General features: G+C 30.5%; 1 long non-coding RNA gene across 1 annotated transcript in view; it reads right to left on the minus strand.

The window, feature by feature from the left end:
* Positions 1 to 1,210: 1,210 nt before the first annotated feature.
* The window catches only part of LOC146536583 (uncharacterized), a 36,022-nt gene continuing 18,340 nt past the window's right edge, over positions 1,211 to 18,892 (minus strand). Inside the window, exon 2 of the long non-coding RNA XR_014878220.1 lies at positions 1,211 to 1,586. This is a non-coding gene — a long non-coding RNA (uncharacterized LOC146536583). The remainder of the gene's footprint in view (positions 1,587 to 18,892) is intronic.

Here is an 18,892-nt window from a genome sequence, read left to right on the forward strand (position 1 = left end):
TCGGGAGGAACGTCTTTAACAACCGCTCGTGAGTGTCGAATGGTTATGAAACGTAACGGGCGGTAACGGACGGTAACGGGCGTCGTCACGACCTCTAACGACGGAGAGAAATAACGCCTTTCGTGATTCATTAATGATGTGGAGAGTTCCAATTTGCTGATTATACATTTACTTAAAACATATTTGAAGGAAAATATAAGATAATATATTTAGGCGTTGTATAGAAATGATTTACTGTGTACATTATATATCTTTTCATCATCAGGGCTACTTAAAACTTCACATATCACTCGAAACGGCAGACTCGTAAAGTTAAAAACTTTTACCTCTATAGGAAAGCTTAAAATATATTTTTAAATAAAACTGGGCACTCTATTCACGTACACACGGTTATAGGTACCATTGTCACACCCGGCTCGGTGCACTCGTGCATTTATACACGAAATGCAATTCAAAGACGGGCTTAGAGCGAACGGCAGCGGATTTAGCTTTAGATTTTTTTCAAATAAAAGGCATCGCACCGATATCGCGTACAATCCAGTACGGATGAGCTTCACGCCGAGTGCCGGCGACGCTGCTACTGCTGCTGCCACTGCATCACTGCAGTCTGCACACTCGCTTATAGAGCGCGCCTGCATTTAGTCGCGTCGACACTTTGTTTGTGTTCGGATATCTATTATACTCTTTATATCTATTTGTTTGTATCTGAATGAAACCTAATGTTTTATAGCTTCACTAATATATGTATATAATACGTGGTGGGCGGAGAGAAAAATATTTATAAGATACTGCCTGCGTAAGTTCGAGATCCTTTGTTTCGATTGACTGGACCTAATGCTGTTCTTCCAAAAATCATAACGCCTTATCACTTTTATAGGAAACGAACGAAATTTAAATATTCAAGAGCTACCTCGACCCAATCAACGGTAGAAGTTAATTATCAGTCGCTCGTCGAGTCCCGGTGCCTCTCAGCGTGTCATCCGTGTCAGGTGTGTCAGGTGTCACCGCCGAGACGGATGGCTGTGACTGCTCTAATGAGCCATCATGGATCGAAATGGGATTTTTTCATTTTAACTTGCTCTCTGGATTCAAAATATGTATTGAAAATGCGATCCATAGTTTTCATACCACAGCTAAATTTAAAATAAGCACGACTGTATGACCACTAATATCTCGTTCCCTATCACATTAAAACAAATAAAACAAAAAATAGGAATGATCATATATTCACTCACAGTACGCATATTGAGGGAAGCAACTGTTTAAATAAATGGTTAACAAAAACATAGTTCAGCGAGACTGTCAGGTAAATAGAGATAGTATGGTGGTACAGTACATTGAAGTTAGTATATTAGTTACATATGTAACGACGTCTCTATACAAATGATACACTATAGAAAATAGAAAATCCTTTTTCTACGTTATATTCTTCGTCTCGTCGTCGTCGTTCTCGTCGTTTAAAAGTTGGTGGTGTTCCTCGTGGATTTGTCGAATAAATAATGAATAGCAAAGTATAACCTAGGGAGACAACCTGTAGACCGGAGTGCCCTAACACCAGATCATCTCTGCCTCTCCTGCTGTATCCGCTGAAAAAAAAGTGTTTTAATATTACAATCAAATAAATGTATGTGCATTGTACATAATAGCCAGGCTGCATAAAGTCGAAAACAATTCAAAATAAACGAGTAAAGCACTCAAAAGCGTCGTTACAGACACAAAAACCTTTTAGTTCCCACAACAGTTTGCGTAACGGAGCTGTCCGCATTCAATATATTTGTAGTTGAAACTTTTTTAATGCGTCCGCACTCCCCGCACTCCCCGCACTCCCCGCACACCCCGCACACCGCGGTTCATATTTTATCCTGTAGTGTGCAAATGCAGGCTCTCGTGCTCTCGCTTATAGAGTGCACTAAATGTAACCAAATGTCTTTGTTTGTTTTATTTTTACTATTTTTAATGTACGTCCCAGGGTAGGTTCGTAGTGCTGTCCTTTAATTAAAGAGAGAGCTTTCTTCTAAGTAATTTACTTATATCAGTAATCGTTGTATTCTTCGGATCTATAAAGTAAGACTGACAATCTTCTGACATTTCTTGGGATATGGTTAAGTAGGGAAGCATTAGGAGAGAATTTTTTTAAATTCTTGGGGGGGCAGGAAACAATGGAATTATTCATTTCACGTCCACACAAACAAAGCTACGGGCGACGATTAGTTAACCAATAAAACAAATTGGAACTTTAACGAAACTATTTATAGTTTTCAATAGATTGATAGAATAGTTCAACAGAAATTGAATCAAATTTTGCACTAACACTTAATGTTTATTTTACTTTAACAGCCAAGAGTTAAAATGCTACAAATTCATAAGTGAAACAAATAATCATTCGTAATATTTACAACACCTGCTGTTGCACATGCATCTAGCATCGTTTACAACACTCACACTGTCATACATCACATCTGCAACACAAAAAGCCAATAACTGAGTGCGGAAGTTGTAAGGAGACGTGCAATACTCCAACGTGACGTAGTTGTGACTTCGATTCCCACCCGGGAGATTGAGTCATTATCATTTCCTTGATCTACTTAGTAACAATACTTCTGTTTTGTCGCGATATTTATATGCATGTATGTACGATTTCTCTTTATTATGTAAGAATAGATCAGTTACTGGCTGGTACTGGTGTGTATGTCTGTGAACTTAGCAGAGCATTGTCCAGCAGATCAAAAAAAAAGTGGAGTTCTCTTCGCATGCACCTGAGTTCTATAGTTCCTGATAGATTTTATAAATAGTTCTGCCGTTTTTACCCCTGAAAAAGTTATGTAAAAAAATGATCTGCTAACTTCCCGTGGCAGATCATTTTTTTGCAAATAAAAATCGGGGCGAGATCTGCACTCATAGGGATGAATAAAATAGTTCCTGATAATTTTTAACAATAGTTCTGTTAATTTCACGAAGAAAAAAATTTTTAAACAGAAAAAAAGAACGTTCGTTTCGAAAAAAGTTCGAAAGGTAAAGTAATTTTTAAAATTAATAAAATGATACTCAGACGCGAGCACTCTTTATTTTTCAATAGAATATAAGTAGTTCTACAATATTTAGCCTGAAAGAAAACCATAACTCTGAAAAAACTGCCAGCAGAGCATAGTTGATTGTATGAAATATTGAAAAATGTCCATTTCAACTCTTCATATGTAAAAGTACTAAATAATTTATTTATGAATGTGCTCAGACTCGGGAACTCTTTAATATCTAACAGAATATGAGTTGTTCTATTATAAAAAGCTAATTATGAAACTAGAACTCCTGTAAAAATGCCAGCAGAGCATAGTCGAAAATTCGATTTGTTGAAAAATATCAAATTAACTAGTTGCGAAGAAAAATATTTTTTTAAAATATTAATATCTTCCTCAGAAGCGAGAATTCTTCATTTTTCAATAGAATATAAGTCGTTGTACGATATTTAGCCTGAAAGAAAACCAGAACTCTGAAAAAACTGCCAGCAGAGCATAGTTGATTGTATGAAATATTGAAAAATGTCCATTTCAACTCTTCATATGTAAAAGTACTAAATAATTTATTTATGAATGTGCTCAGACTCGGGAACTCTTTGATTTCTAACAGAATATGAGTTGTTCTATTATAAAAAGCTAATTATGAAAATAGAACTCCTGTAAAAATGCCAGCAGAGCATACTTGAATATTTAATTTGTTGAAAAATAGCAAATTAACTTGTTGCGAAGAAAAATATTTTTTTAAAAATATTAATATCTTGCTCAGAAGCGAGAACTCTTCATTTTTCAATAGAATATAAGTCGTTCTACGATATTTAGCCTGAAAGAAAACCAGAACTCTGAAAAAACTGCCAGCAGACCATAGTTGATTGTATGAAATATTGAAAAATGTCCATTTCAACTCTTCATATGTAAAAGTACTAAATAATTTTCTATTTTAATGTGCTCAGACTCGGGAACTCTTTGATTTCTACTAGAATATGAGCAGTTCTATTATAAAAAGCCAATTATAAAACTAGAACTCCTGTAAAAATGCCAGCAGAGCATACTTGAATATTTAATTTGTTGAAAAATAGCAAATTAACTTGTTGCGAAGAAAAATATTTTTTAAAAATATTAATATCTTGCTCAGAAGCGAGAACTCTTCATTTTTCAATAGAATATAAGTCGTTCTACGATATTTAGCCTGAAAGAAAACCAGAACTCTGAAAAAACTGCCAGCAGACCATAGTTGATTGTATGAAATATTGAAAAATGTCCATTTCAACTCTCCATATGTAAAAGTACTAAATAATTTTCTATTTTAATGTGCTCAGACTCGGGAACTCTTTGATTTCTACTAGAATATGAGCAGTTCTATTATAAAAAGCCAATTATAAAACTAGAACTCCTGTAAAAATGCCAGCAGAGCATACTTGAATATTTAATTTGTTGAAAAATAGCAAATTAACTTGTTGCGAAGAAAAATATTTTTTAAAAATATTAATATCTTGCTCAGAAGCGAGAACTCTTCATTTTTCAATAGAATATAAGTCGTTCTACGATATTTAGCCTGAAAGAAAACCAGAACTCTGAAAAAACTGCCAGCAGACCATAGTTGATTGTATGAAATATTGAAAAATGTCCATTTCAACTCTCCATATGTAAAAGTACTAAATAATTTTCTATTTTAATGTGCTCAGACTCGGGAACTCTTTGATTTCTACTAGAATATGAGCAGTTCTATTATAAAAAGCCAATTATAAAACTAGAACTCCTGTAAAAATGCCAGCAGAGCATACTTGAATATTTAATTTGCCGAAAAATATCAAATTAATTTGTAGCGAAGAAAAATATTTTTTAAAAATATGAATATCTTGCTCAGAAGCGAGAACTCTTCATTTTTCAATAGAATATAAGTCGTTCTACGATATTTAGCCTGAAAGAAAACCAGAACTCTGAAAAAACTGCCAGCAGAGCATAGTCGATTGTATGAAATATTGAAAAATGTCCATTTCAACTCTTCATATGTAAAAGTACTAAATAATTTTCTATTTTAATGTGCTCAGACTCGGGAACTCTTTGATTTCTACTAGAATATGAGCAGTTCTATTATAAAAAGCCAATTATAAAACTAGAACTCCTGTAAAAATGCCAGCAGAGCATACTTGAATATTTAATTTGTTGAAAAATAGCAAATTAACTTGTTGCGAAGAAAAATATTTTTTAAAAATATTAATATCTTGCTCAGAAGCGAGAACTCTTCATTTTTCAATAGAATATAAGTCGTTCTACGATATTTAGCCTGAAAGAAAACCAGAACTCTGAAAAAACTGCCAGCAGAGCATAGTCGATTGTATGAAATATTGAAAAATGTCCATTTCAACTCTTCATATGTAAAAGTACTAAATAATTTTCTATTTTAATGTGCTCAGACTCGGGAACTCTTTGATTTCTACTAGAATATGAGCAGTTCTATTATAAAAAGCCAATTATAAAACTAGAACTCCTGTAAAAATGCCAGCAGAGCATACTTGAATATTTAATTTGTTGAAAAATAGCAAATTAACTTGTTGCGAAGAAAAATATTTTTTAAAAATATTAATATCTTGCTCAGAAGCGAGAACTCTTCATTTTTCAATAGAATATAAGTCGTTCTACGATATTTAGCCTGAAAGAAAACCAGAACTCTGAAAAAACTGCCAGCAGAGCATAGTTGATTGTATGAAATATTGAAAAATGTCCATTTCAACTCTTCATATGTAAAAGTACTAAATAATTTTCTATTTTAATGTGCTCAGACTCGGGAACTCTTTGATTTCTACTAGAATATGAGCAGTTCTATTATAAAAAGCCAATTATAAAACTAGAACTCCTGTAAAAATGCCAGCAGAGCATACTTGAATATTTAATTTGTTGAAAAATAGCAAATTAACTTGTTGCGAAGAAAAATATTTTTTAAAAATATTAATATCTTGCTCAGAAGCGAGAACTCTTCATTTTTCAATAGAATATAAGTCGTTCTACGATATTTAGCCTGAAAGAAAACCAGAACTCTGAAAAAACTGCCAGCAGAGCATAGTCGATTGTATGAAATATTGAAAAATGTCCATTTCAACTCTTCATATGTAAAAGTACTAAATAATTTTCTATTTTAATGTGCTCAGACTCGGGAACTCTTTGATTTCTACTAGAATATGAGCAGTTCTATTATAAAAAGCCAATTATAAAACTAGAACTCCTGTAAAAATGCCAGCAGAGCATACTTGAATATTTAATTTGTTGAAAAATAGCAAATTAACTTGTTGCGAAGAAAAATATTTTTTAAAAATATTAATATCTTGCTCAGAAGCGAGAACTCTTCATTTTTCAATAGAATATAAGTCGTTGTACGATATTTAGCCTGAAAGAAAACCAGAACTCTGAAAAAACTGCCAGCAGAGCATAGTTGATTGTATGAAATATTGAAAAATGTCCATTTCAACTCTTCATATGTAAAAGTACTAAATAATTTATTTATGAATGTGCGCAGACCCCGGAAATCTTTGATTTCTAACAGAATATGAGTTGTTCTATTATAAAAAGCTAATTATAAAACTAGAACTCCTGTAAAAATGCCAGCAGAGCATACTTGAATATTTAATTTGCCGAAAAATATCAAATTAATTTGTAGCGAAGAAAAATATTTTTTAAAAATATGAATATCTTGCTCAAAAGCGAGAACTCTTCATTTTTCAATAGAATATAAGTCGTTCTACGATATTTAGCCTGAAAGAAAACCAGAACTCTGAAAAAACTGCCAGCAGAGCATAGTTGATTGTATGAAATATTGAAAAATGTCCATTTCAACTCTTCATATGTAAAAGTAATAAATAATTTTCTATTTTAATGTGCTCAGACTCGGGAACTCTTTGATTTCTACTAGAATATGAGCAGTTCTATTATAAAAAGCCAATTATAAAACTAGAACTCCTGTAAAAATGCCAGCAGAGCATAGTCGAAAATTCGATTTGTTGAAAAATAGCAAATTAACTTGTTGCGAAGAAAAATATTTTTTAAAAATATTAATATCTTGCTCAGAAGCGAGAACTCTTCATTTTTCAATAGAATATAAGTCGTTCTACGATATTTAGCCTGAAAGAAAACCAGAACTCTGAAAAAACTGCCAGCAGAGCATAGTTGATTGTATGAAATATTGAAAAATGTCCATTTCAACTCTTCATATGTAAAAGTACTAAATAATTTATTTATGAATGTGCTCAGACCCCGGAAATCTTTGATTTCTAACAGAATATGAGTTGTTCTATTATAAAAAGCTAATTATAAAACTAGAACTCCTGTAAAAATGCCAGCAGAGCATACTTGAATATTTAATTTGCCGAAAAATATCAAATTAATTTGTAGCGAAGAAAAATATTTTTTAAAAATATGAATATCTTGCTCAAAAGCGAGAACTCTTCATTTTTCAATAGAATATAAGTCGTTCTACGATATTTAGCCTGAAAGAAAACCAGAACTCTGAAAAAACTGCCAGCAGAGCATAGTTGATTGTATGAAATATTGAAAAATGTCCATTTCAACTCTTCATATGTAAAAGTAATAAATAATTTTCTATTTTAATGTGCTCAGACTCGGGAACTCTTTGATTTCTACTAGAATATGAGCAGTTCTATTATAAAAAGCCAATTATAAAACTAGAACTCCTGTAAAAATGCCAGCAGAGCATAGTCGAAAATTCGATTTGTTGAAAAATAGCAAATTAACTTGTTGCGAAGAAAAATATTTTTTAAAAATATTAATATCTTGCTCAGAAGCGAGAACTCTTCATTTTTCAATAGAATATAAGTCGTTCTACGATATTTAGCCTGAAAGAAAACCAGAACTCTGAAAAAACTGCCAGCAGAGCATAGTTGATTGTATGAAATATTGAAAAATGTCCATTTCAACTCTTCATATGTAAAAGTACTAAATAATTTTCTATTTTAATGTGCTCAGACTCGGGAACTCTTTGATTTCTACTAGAATATGAGCAGTTCTATTATAAAAAGCCAATTATAAAACTAGAACTCCTGTAAAAATGCCAGCAGAGCATAGTCGAAAATTCGATTTGTTGAAAAATAGCAAATTAACTTGTTGCGAAGAAAAATATTTTTTTAAAAATATTAATATCTTGCTCAGAAGCGAGAACTCTTCATTTTTCAATAGAATATAAGTCGTTCTACGATATTTAGCCTGAAAGAAAACCAGAACTCTGAAAAAACTGCCAGCAGACCATAGTTGATTGTATGAAATATTGAAAAATGTCCATTTCAACTCTTCATATGTAAAAGTACTAAATAATTTTCTATTTTAATGTGCTCAGACTCGGGAACTCTTTGATTTCTACTAGAATATGAGCAGTTCTATTATAAAAAGCCAATTATAAAACTAGAACTCCTGTAAAAATGCCAGCAGAGCATACTTGAATATTTAATTTGTTGAAAAATAGCAAATTAACTTGTTGCGAAGAAAAATATTTTTTAAAAATATTAATATCTTGCTCAGAAGCGAGAACTCTTCATTTTTCAATAGAATATAAGTCGTTCTACGATATTTAGCCTGAAAGAAAACCAGAACTCTGAAAAAACTGCCAGCAGACCATAGTTGATTGTATGAAATATTGAAAAATGTCCATTTCAACTCTCCATATGTAAAAGTACTAAATAATTTTCTATTTTAATGTGCTCAGACTCGGGAACTCTTTGATTTCTACTAGAATATGAGCAGTTCTATTATAAAAAGCCAATTATAAAACTAGAACTCCTGTAAAAATGCCAGCAGAGCATACTTGAATATTTAATTTGTTGAAAAATAGCAAATTAACTTGTTGCGAAGAAAAATATTTTTTAAAAATATTAATATCTTGCTCAGAAGCGAGAACTCTTCATTTTTCAATAGAATATAAGTCGTTCTACGATATTTAGCCTGAAAGAAAACCAGAACTCTGAAAAAACTGCCAGCAGACCATAGTTGATTGTATGAAATATTGAAAAATGTCCATTTCAACTCTCCATATGTAAAAGTACTAAATAATTTTCTATTTTAATGTGCTCAGACTCGGGAACTCTTTGATTTCTACTAGAATATGAGCAGTTCTATTATAAAAAGCCAATTATAAAACTAGAACTCCTGTAAAAATGCCAGCAGAGCATACTTGAATATTTAATTTGCCGAAAAATATCAAATTAATTTGTAGCGAAGAAAAATATTTTTTAAAAATATGAATATCTTGCTCAGAAGCGAGAACTCTTCATTTTTCAATAGAATATAAGTCGTTCTACGATATTTAGCCTGAAAGAAAACCAGAACTCTGAAAAAACTGCCAGCAGAGCATAGTCGATTGTATGAAATATTGAAAAATGTCCATTTCAACTCTTCATATGTAAAAGTACTAAATAATTTTCTATTTTAATGTGCTCAGACTCGGGAACTCTTTGATTTCTACTAGAATATGAGCAGTTCTATTATAAAAAGCCAATTATAAAACTAGAACTCCTGTAAAAATGCCAGCAGAGCATACTTGAATATTTAATTTGTTGAAAAATAGCAAATTAACTTGTTGCGAAGAAAAATATTTTTTAAAAATATTAATATCTTGCTCAGAAGCGAGAACTCTTCATTTTTCAATAGAATATAAGTCGTTCTACGATATTTAGCCTGAAAGAAAACCAGAACTCTGAAAAAACTGCCAGCAGAGCATAGTCGATTGTATGAAATATTGAAAAATGTCCATTTCAACTCTTCATATGTAAAAGTACTAAATAATTTTCTATTTTAATGTGCTCAGACTCGGGAACTCTTTGATTTCTACTAGAATATGAGCAGTTCTATTATAAAAAGCCAATTATAAAACTAGAACTCCTGTAAAAATGCCAGCAGAGCATACTTGAATATTTAATTTGTTGAAAAATAGCAAATTAACTTGTTGCGAAGAAAAATATTTTTTAAAAATATTAATATCTTGCTCAGAAGCGAGAACTCTTCATTTTTCAATAGAATATAAGTCGTTCTACGATATTTAGCCTGAAAGAAAACCAGAACTCTGAAAAAACTGCCAGCAGAGCATAGTTGATTGTATGAAATATTGAAAAATGTCCATTTCAACTCTTCATATGTAAAAGTACTAAATAATTTTCTATTTTAATGTGCTCAGACTCGGGAACTCTTTGATTTCTACTAGAATATGAGCAGTTCTATTATAAAAAGCCAATTATAAAACTAGAACTCCTGTAAAAATGCCAGCAGAGCATACTTGAATATTTAATTTGTTGAAAAATAGCAAATTAACTTGTTGCGAAGAAAAATATTTTTTAAAAATATTAATATCTTGCTCAGAAGCGAGAACTCTTCATTTTTCAATAGAATATAAGTCGTTCTACGATATTTAGCCTGAAAGAAAACCAGAACTCTGAAAAAACTGCCAGCAGAGCATAGTCGATTGTATGAAATATTGAAAAATGTCCATTTCAACTCTTCATATGTAAAAGTACTAAATAATTTTCTATTTTAATGTGCTCAGACTCGGGAACTCTTTGATTTCTACTAGAATATGAGCAGTTCTATTATAAAAAGCCAATTATAAAACTAGAACTCCTGTAAAAATGCCAGCAGAGCATACTTGAATATTTAATTTGTTGAAAAATAGCAAATTAACTTGTTGCGAAGAAAAATATTTTTTAAAAATATTAATATCTTGCTCAGAAGCGAGAACTCTTCATTTTTCAATAGAATATAAGTCGTTGTACGATATTTAGCCTGAAAGAAAACCAGAACTCTGAAAAAACTGCCAGCAGAGCATAGTTGATTGTATGAAATATTGAAAAATGTCCATTTCAACTCTTCATATGTAAAAGTACTAAATAATTTATTTATGAATGTGCGCAGACCCCGGAAATCTTTGATTTCTAACAGAATATGAGTTGTTCTATTATAAAAAGCTAATTATAAAACTAGAACTCCTGTAAAAATGCCAGCAGAGCATACTTGAATATTTAATTTGCCGAAAAATATCAAATTAATTTGTAGCGAAGAAAAATATTTTTTAAAAATATGAATATCTTGCTCAAAAGCGAGAACTCTTCATTTTTCAATAGAATATAAGTCGTTCTACGATATTTAGCCTGAAAGAAAACCAGAACTCTGAAAAAACTGCCAGCAGAGCATAGTTGATTGTATGAAATATTGAAAAATGTCCATTTCAACTCTTCATATGTAAAAGTAATAAATAATTTTCTATTTTAATGTGCTCAGACTCGGGAACTCTTTGATTTCTACTAGAATATGAGCAGTTCTATTATAAAAAGCCAATTATAAAACTAGAACTCCTGTAAAAATGCCAGCAGAGCATAGTCGAAAATTCGATTTGTTGAAAAATAGCAAATTAACTTGTTGCGAAGAAAAATATTTTTTAAAAATATTAATATCTTGCTCAGAAGCGAGAACTCTTCATTTTTCAATAGAATATAAGTCGTTCTACGATATTTAGCCTGAAAGAAAACCAGAACTCTGAAAAAACTGCCAGCAGAGCATAGTTGATTGTATGAAATATTGAAAAATGTCCATTTCAACTCTTCATATGTAAAAGTACTAAATAATTTATTTATGAATGTGCTCAGACCCCGGAAATCTTTGATTTCTAACAGAATATGAGTTGTTCTATTATAAAAAGCTAATTATAAAACTAGAACTCCTGTAAAAATGCCAGCAGAGCATACTTGAATATTTAATTTGCCGAAAAATATCAAATTAATTTGTAGCGAAGAAAAATATTTTTTAAAAATATGAATATCTTGCTCAAAAGCGAGAACTCTTCATTTTTCAATAGAATATAAGTCGTTCTACGATATTTAGCCTGAAAGAAAACCAGAACTCTGAAAAAACTGCCAGCAGAGCATAGTTGATTGTATGAAATATTGAAAAATGTCCATTTCAACTCTTCATATGTAAAAGTAATAAATAATTTTCTATTTTAATGTGCTCAGACTCGGGAACTCTTTGATTTCTACTAGAATATGAGCAGTTCTATTATAAAAAGCCAATTATAAAACTAGAACTCCTGTAAAAATGCCAGCAGAGCATAGTCGAAAATTCGATTTGTTGAAAAATAGCAAATTAACTTGTTGCGAAGAAAAATATTTTTTAAAAATATTAATATCTTGCTCAGAAGCGAGAACTCTTCATTTTTCAATAGAATATAAGTCGTTCTACGATATTTAGCCTGAAAGAAAACCAGAACTCTGAAAAAACTGCCAGCAGAGCATAGTTGATTGTATGAAATATTGAAAAATGTCCATTTCAACTCTTCATATGTAAAAGTACTAAATAATTTTCTATTTTAATGTGCTCAGACTCGGGAACTCTTTGATTTCTACTAGAATATGAGCAGTTCTATTATAAAAAGCCAATTATAAAACTAGAACTCCTGTAAAAATGCCAGCAGAGCATAGTCGAAAATTCGATTTGTTGAAAAATAGCAAATTAACTTGTTGCGAAGAAAAATATTTTTTAAAAATATTAATATCTTGCTCAGAAGCGAGAACTCTTCATTTTTCAATAGAATATAAGTCGTTCTACGATATTTAGCCTGAAAGAAAACCAGAACTCTGAAAAAACTGCCAGCAGAGCATAGTTGATTGTATGAAATATTGAAAAATGTCCATTTCAACTCTTCATATGTAAAAGTACTAAATAATTTTCTATTTTAATGTGCTCAGACTCGGGAACTCTTTGATTTCTACTAGAATATGAGCAGTTCTATTATAAAAAGCCAATTATAAAACTAGAACTCCTGTAAAAATGCCAGCAGAGCATACTTGAATATTTAATTTGTTGAAAAATAGCAAATTAACTTGTTGCGAAGAAAAATATTTTTTAAAAATATTAACATCTTGCTCAGAAGCGAGAACTCTTCATTTTTCAATAGAATATAAGTCGTTCTACGATATTTAGCCTGAAAGAAAACCAGAACTCTGAAAAAACTGCCAGCAGACCATAGTTGATTGTATGAAATATTGAAAAATGTCCATTTCAACTCTTCATATGTAAAAGTACTAAATAATTTTCTATTTTAATGTGCTCAGACTCGGGAACTCTTTGATTTCTACTAGAATATGAGCAGTTCTATTATAAAAAGCCAATTATAAAACTAGAACTCCTGTAAAAATGCCAGCAGAGCATAGTCGAAAATTCGATTTGTTGAAAAATATCAAATTAACTTGTTGCGACGAAAAATATTTTTTAAAAATATTAATATCATTCTTAAAAGCGAGAACTCTTTATTTTACTATAGAATACAGGTAGTTCTACGATATTTAGCCAAAAAGAAAACCAGAACTCTGAAAAAACTGCGAGCAGAGCATAGTTGATTGTATGAAATATTGAAAAATGTCCATTTCAACTCTTCATATGTAAAAGTACTAAATAATTTATTTCTGAATGTGCTCAAACACGAGAACTCTTGTATTTCTAACAGAATATAAGTTGTTCTATTATAAAAAGCCAATTACAAAACTAGAACTCCTGTAAAAATGCCAGCAGAGCATAGTTGAAAATTCGATTTGTTGAAAATTATCAAATTAACTTGTTGCGACGAAAAATATTTTTTAAAAATATGAATATCTTGCTCAGAAGCGAGAACTCTTCATTTTTCAACAGAATACAGGTAGTTCTACGATATTTACCCTGAATGAAAACCAGAACTCTGAAAAAACTGCCAGCAGAGCATAGTTGATTGTATGAAATATTGAAAAATGTCCATTTCAACTCTTCATATGTAAAAGTACTGAATAATTTTCTATTTTAATGTGCTCAGACTCGGGAACTCTTTGATTTCTACTAGAATATGAGTAGTTCTATTATAAAAAGCCAATAATTAAACAAGAACTCCTGTAAAAATACCAGCAGAGCATACCTGAATATTCAATTTGTCGAAAAATATCAAATTTCTTATCTGAAACGCAGAAATATTTTTTTAAAATATTAAAATCGTGCTCAGAAGCGAGAAGTCTTCATTTTTCAATAGAATACAAATAGTTCTATGATATTTAGCCTGCAACAAATACAGAACTCTGAAAAAAATATTTACTACTTGTACATATGAAGAGTTGAATTTGTCATCTTTCTACATTTCACATGTTCAACTATGCTCTGCTGGCAGTTTTTTCAGAGTTCTGGTTTTCTTTCAGGCTAAATATCGTAGAAAGACTTATATTCTATTGAAAAATGAAGAGTTCTCGCTTCTGAGCAAGATTTTAATATTTTTAAAAAATATTTTTCTTCGCTACAAATTAACTTGATATTTTTCGACAAATTGAATATTAAGGTATGCTCTCCTGGCATTTTTACAGGAGTTCTAGTTTTGTAATTGGCTTTTAATAATAGAAATTCTCATATTCTGTTAGAAATTAAAGAGTTCCCGAGTCTGAGCACATAAAAATAGAAAATTATTCAGTACTTTTACATATGAAGAGTTGAAATGGGCATTTTTCAATATTTCATACAATCAACTGTGCTCTGCTGGCAGTTTTTTCAGAGTTCTGGTTTTCTTTCAGACTAAATATCATAGAACTACTTATATTCTATTGAAAAATGAAGAGTTCTTGCTTCTGAGCAAGATATTAATATTTATAAAAAATATTTTTCGTCGCAACATGTTAATTTGATATTTTTCAAGAAATCGAATTTTCAACTATGCTCTGCTGGCATTTTAACAGGAGTTCTAGTTTTATAATTGGCTTTTTATAATAGGACTACTCATATTCTGTTAGAAATTAAAGAGTTCCCGAGTCTGAGCACATTAAAATAGAAAATTATTCAGTACTTTTACATATGAAGAGTTGAAATGGACATTTTTGAATATTTCATACAATCAACTATGCTCTGCTGGCAGTTTTTTCAGAGTTCTAGTTTTCTTTCAGGCTAAATATCATAGAACTACTTATATTCTATTGAAAAATGAAGAGTTCTCGCTTTTAAGCTAGATATTAATATTTTTAAAAAATATTTTTCGTCACAACATGTTAATTTGATATTTTTCAAGAAATCCAAATTTCAACTATGCTCTGCTGGCGTTTTTACAGGAGTTCTAGTTTTGTAATTGGCTTTGTATAATAGAATAACTCATATTCTATTAGAAATCCAAGAGTTCCCGTGTCGGAGCACTTTCAAAAAAAAATATTTAGTACTTTAACATATGTAGAGTTAAAATTGTCATTTTTCTACATTTCATGCAATCAACTATGCTCTGCTGGCAGTTTTTTCAGAGTTCTGGTTTTCATTCAGGCTAAATATCGTAGAATTACTTATATTCTGTTGAAAAATGAAGAGTTCTCGCTTCTGAGCAAGATATTAATATTTTTAAAAAATATTTTTCTTCGCAACAAGTTAATTTGCTATTTTTCAACAAATTAAATATTCAAGTATGCTCTGCTGGCATTTTTACAGGAGTTCTAGTTTTATAATTGGCTTTTGTAATAGAACTGCTCATATTCTAGTAGAAATCAAAGAGTTCCCGAGTCTGAGCACATTAAAATAGAAAATTATTTAGTACTTTTACATATGAAGAGTTGAAATGGACATTTTTCAATATTTCATACAATCAACTATGCTCTGCTGGCAGGTTTTTCAGAGTTCTGGTTTTCTTTCAGGCTAAATATCGTAGAACTACTTATATTCTACTGAAAAATGAAGAGTTCTTGCATCTGAGCAATATATTTATATTTTAAAAAAATATTTTTCTTCGCAACTAGTTAATTTGATATTTTTCAACAAATCGAATTTTCGACTATGCTCTGCTGGCATTTTTACAGGAGTTCTAGTTTCATAATTAGCTTTTTATAATAGAACAACTCATATTCTGTTAGAAATCAAAGAGTTCCCGAGTCTGAGCACATTCATAAATAAATTATTTAGTACTTTTACATATGAAGAGTTGAAATGGACATTTTTCAATATTTCATACAATCAACTATGCTCTGCTGGCAGTTTTTTCAGAGTTCTGATTTTCTTTCAGGCTAAATATCGTACAACGACTTATATTCTATTGAAAAATGAAGAGTTCTCGCTTCTGAGCAAGATATTAATATTTTAAAAAAATATTTTTCGTCGCTACAAATTAATTTGATATTTTTCGGAAAATTAAATATTCAAGTATGCTCTGCTGGCATTTTTTCAAGAGCTCTAGTTTTATAATTAGCTTTTTATAATAGAACAACTCATATTCTGTTAGAAATCAAAGAGTTCCCGAGTCTGAGCACATTCATAAATAAATTATTTAGTACTTTTACATATGAAGAGTTGAAATGGACATTTTTCAATATTTCATACAATCAACTATGCTCTGCTGGCAGTTTTTTCAGAGTTCTGGTTTTCGTTCAGGCTAAATATCGTAGAACTACCTATATTCTATAGTAAAATAAAGAGTTCTCGCTTTTGAAAATGATATTAATATTTTTAAAAAATATTTTTCGTCGCAACAAGTTAATTTGATATTTTTCAACAAATCCAATTTTCAACTATGCTCTGCTGGCATTTTTACAGGAGTTCTAGTTTTGTAATTGGCTTTGTATAATAGAATAACTCATATTCTATTAGAAATCCAAGAGATCCCGTATCGGAACACTTTCAAAAAAAAAAATTTAGTACTTTTACATATGTAGAGTTAAAATTGTCATTTTTCTACATTTCATACAATCAACTATGCTCTGCTGGCAGTTTTTTCAGAGTTCTGGTTTTCATTCAGGCTAAATATCGTAGAATTACTTGTATTCTGTTGAAAAATGAAGAGTTCTCGCTTCTGAGCAAGATATTAATATTTTTAAAAAATATTTTTCATCGCAACAAGTTAATTTGATATTTTTCAACAAATCGAATTTTCTACTATGCTCTGCTGGCATTTTTACAAGAGTTCTAGTTTTGTAATTGGCTTTTTATAATAGAACAACTCATATTCTGTTAGAAATACAAGAGTTCTCGTGTTTGAGCACATTCAGAAATAAATTATTTAGTACTTTTACATATGAAGAGTTGAAATGGACATTTTTCAATATTTCATACAATCAACTATGCTCTGCTGGCAGTTTTTTCAGAGTTCTGGTTTTCTTTCAGGCTAAATATCGTACAACGACTTATATTCTATTGAAAAATGAAGAGTTCTCGCTTCTGAGGAAGATATTAATATTTTAAAAAAATATTTTTCTTCGCAACTAGTTAATTTGATATTTTTCAACAAATCGAATTTTCGACTATGCTCTGCTGGCATTTTTACAGGAGTTCTCGTTTCATAATTAGCTTTTTATAATAGAACAACTCATATTCTGTTAGAAATCAAAGAGTTCCCGAGTCTGAGCACATTCATAAATAAATTATTTAGTACTTTTACATATGAAGAGTTGAAATGGACATTTTTCAATATTTCATACAATCAACTATGCTCTGCTGGCAGGTTTTTCAGAGTTCTGGTTTTCTTTCAGGCTAAATATCGTAGAACTATTTATATTCTACTGAAAAATGAAGAGTTCTTGCATCTGAGCAATATATTTATATTTTAAAAAAATATTTTTCTTCGCAACTAGTTCATTTGATATTTTTCAACAAATCGAATTTTCGACTATGCTCTGCTGGCATTTTTACAGGAGTTCTAGTTTCATTATTAGCTTTTTATAATAGAACAACTCATATTCTGTTAGAAATCAAAGAGTTTTCGAGTCTGAGCACATTCATAAATAAATTATTTAGTACTTTTACATATGAAGAGTTGAAATGGACATTTTTCAATATTTCATACAATCAACTATGCTCTGCTGGCAGTTTTTTCAGAGTTCTGATTTTCTTTCAGGCTAAATATCGTACAACGACTTATATTCTATTGAAAAATGAAGAGTTCTCGCTTCTGAGCAAGATATTAATATTTTAAAAAAATATTTTTCGTCGCTACAAATTAATTTGATATTTTTCGGAAAATTAAATATTCAAGTATGCTCTGCTGGCATTTTTTCAAGAGCTCTAGTTTTATAATTAGCTTTTTATAATAGAACAACTCATATTCTGTTAGAAATCAAAGAGTTCCCGAGTCTGAGCACATTCATAAATAAATTATTTAGTACTTTTACATATGAAGAGTTGAAATGGACATTTTTCAATATTTCATACAATCAACTATGCTCTGCTGGCAGTTTTTTCAGAGTTCTGATTTTCTTTCAGGCTAAATATCGTACAACGACTTATATTCTATTGAAAAATGAAGAGTTCTCGCTTCTGAGGAAGATATTAATATTTTAAAAAAATATTTTTCTTCGCAACTAGTTAATTTGATATTTTTCAACAAATCGAATTTTCGACTATGCTCTGCTGGCATTTTTACAGGAGTTCTAGTTTCATAATTAGCTTTTTATAATAGAACAACTCATATTCTGTTAGAAATCAAAGAGTTCCCGAGTCTGAGCACATTCATAAATAAATTATTTAGTACTTTTACATATGAAGAGTTGAAATGGACATTTTTCAATATTTCATACAATCAACTATGCTCTGCTGGCAGTTTTTTCAGAGTTATGGTTTTCTTTCAGGCTAAATATTGTAGAACTACTTATATTCTATTGAAAAATAAAGAGTTCTCGCGTCTGAGTATCATTTTATTAATTTTAAAAATTACTTTACCTTTCGAACTTTTTTCGAAACGAACGTTCTTTTTTTCTGTTTAAAAATTTTTTTCTTCGTGAAATTAACAGAACTATTGTTAAAAATTATCAGGAACTATTTTATTCATCCCTATGAGTGCAGATCTCGCCCCGATTTTTATTTGCAAAAAAATGATCTGCCACGGGAAGTTAGCAGATCATTTTTTTACATAACTTTTTCAGGGG

This window comes from Heliconius melpomene, chromosome 8 (genome assembly GCF_056956725.1).
Source record: "Heliconius melpomene rosina isolate 202511_hmr_F chromosome 8, ASM5695672v1, whole genome shotgun sequence".
Classification (NCBI taxonomy): Eukaryota; Metazoa; Arthropoda; class Insecta; order Lepidoptera; family Nymphalidae; genus Heliconius; species Heliconius melpomene.